A 2,359-nucleotide genomic window follows, 5' to 3' on the forward strand; every position below is an offset into this window, starting at 1 on the left:
TTTCTAGTTACTGTCTTTAATGCAGCATCAATGCTAGTGAAGGAATTGACTCTATTGTTGATATTTCATTATAGAGAAGTAATCTGGAAAGGCGAAGGGATAAGGTCTACATTGGTTGTAGAGCTGGGTTTGGTGGTGACAAGCCCTTGGCTGCTCTTAAGTTGCTTCAAAGAGTTTAAGAACTAAATTATCTGGTTCTTGAATGCTTAGCCGAGCGAACTCTTGCTGATCATTATCAAATCATGATGTCTGGTGGTGATGGTTATGATTCTCAGAATAGGTGTTTCCTGCTCTTGCATTGTTCTAATCTTATTCTTAAGTTTAATTTTTGTAAAAAATTTCTGCAGTTTCTAACTGGATACATATGTTGCTGCCTTTGGCTTTGGAAAGAGGAACTTGCATAATTACCAATATGGGTGCAAGTAAGAATTTCTAATGCTGCATTTAATACATCATATAATAATTATTGATTATCAGAAGATATTATAATTTATATGTTCAACCAAGTTTTTTGTAATGCATTTTGTTTGAATTGATATGTATGGTTTCTCTCTTGTTTTTCTAACTTCATTCACTCTTTGTTTCTGAAAATGGATCCTCTGGGTGCTCAACAGAAGGTCTTAGAAATAGCTAATAGCCTGGTTCTCAATGTTTCTGTTGCTGTGGCTCACGAGGTGTCTGTCACTAATATAGTAGGTATTTAGATTTCCCTGTAAACTTTCCTCTGACCTATGTTATTATCAAATTTTAAATGAATGATTGAATTGTGAAGTGGGTTTTGAAATACCAACTAATTTCCAATTCAGTTTATTTGTCTCAGGCATTTGTTTTTTTACCTACTGTTACAATTTCTAGTTTTCATTTTGTTTCGTATATGTTGGGTGATCCCTCCTTTGGTAATGGTCCTTGCTGGAGTAGAATGATTGATTCTGTACTGGGATAATATGTAGAGTGTTACTTCTCTCTGATGTATAAACAAACAATAGGAGTGTCCTAATAAGGAGATTTTTCTGGTTAAAACAATGATAGTTATTAACCTTATGAGCTCTACATTTATTTATTCAAATTTTTTTCTAGTCTTTAGCACTTTTGCAAGGTGCTTCCCTGAAATTATTGATGTATCTTATTGTACTATTCTTTCATCTTTTAATATATTTATATATCAAAGAATTTGGGGGATTTTCTTATTATTCTTTGTGTTAAGTCCTACAACTTATATATATACATACAACATCTTTCAGGTTCAGGATTTTCACCAGCAAAATCATATATCATGGAGGGTGTAAGAATTTATTCTCACGACCCATGAGGCTGTCTGTGTTCACATATAATGTCATTCTCTGATTAACTATTTTTTTCCTTTCATTTTTGTGATGTATTTCCAACCAATTTTTGGGCAGCATTCACCCACCGACCTGCATCAAATGCTAGATGTACTTTTCATCATACTTGTTTTATTTGGTGATGTCATATGACAAGTTTAGTTGTTAAGCCTGTTTTGGTTAACTATTTATCGGTTGTCATATGAAGAATTTTATTAACTGTTAGATACTAAACCATTCTTGAGCATTCACCTAACAGCTTAAGCTTTGGGGATAGTTGGTCATTATTCATAGACATTGTATCAGTCTTCATAATCAAGTGGATAGTTTGATTCTTGCCACCTCCTTTTTCTTAGCAAAAAAGTTGAATTTTACAATAAGGTAGGGTAATCCATGCATTATTCATGTTTTAAATCCAAAAGGCTCTTGCGTAAAGGGGAGTGGTAAGTATAAAATCTTTCACATAGTCTTCACTTAACAACTTAAGCTTTTATGAGAGTTGGTTGTTGATATTAATGATTGCTTTTGAAGTTTTTCTTCAGTTATTTACTTGTAAGAATGCATTATGATTTACTTATTGAACTAAGTGAATGGACCAATCTATTCCACTCTGTCTGTTTGTAATATTGTCATGTGCATAATCTGATCAAATTTAGTTATTCATACATGATTTCTCCACTTTATTAGACTTCTGTTAGTCTGGATGTGAAATTTGGCTGTAATTTGCAAAGGGTATCAGCACCTACTTGGGAGCTGCTCCTATTGTTCGTTGCCTTGAAAAGTACCAACCAAATGTAATAATTACATCGAGAATTGCATATGCTACTTTATTCTTAGCACCTATGGTATGAAATGTGATCTATTCTTTCCTTTATATTCCCCATATTTTCCTCCTTTCTCCATCAATGCTTGCTTTTTAGTGATTGAATTGATTCAGTCTTCATATGGACAATATTGTTTCTTTGCAAGGTACAAGGAGTTTTATGAAGTTTAATTTGTTACTTGATTATTTATTTTAAGCAGGTCAATATAGACTC

General features: G+C 32.9%; 1 long non-coding RNA gene across 1 annotated transcript; it reads left to right on the forward strand.

The window, feature by feature from the left end:
* Window positions 1-589: 589 nt before the first annotated feature.
* Window positions 590-2,143, forward strand: LOC102660345 (uncharacterized). The gene is made up of 3 exons (XR_003262732.2): window positions 590-696; window positions 1,242-1,282; window positions 2,054-2,143. It is a non-coding gene; the product is annotated as an uncharacterized lncRNA (long non-coding RNA).
* The last annotated feature ends 216 nt before the right edge of the window (window positions 2,144-2,359 follow it).

This window comes from Glycine max, chromosome 9 (genome assembly GCF_000004515.6).
Source record: "Glycine max cultivar Williams 82 chromosome 9, Glycine_max_v4.0, whole genome shotgun sequence".
Taxonomy (NCBI): Eukaryota; Viridiplantae; Streptophyta; class Magnoliopsida; order Fabales; family Fabaceae; genus Glycine; species Glycine max.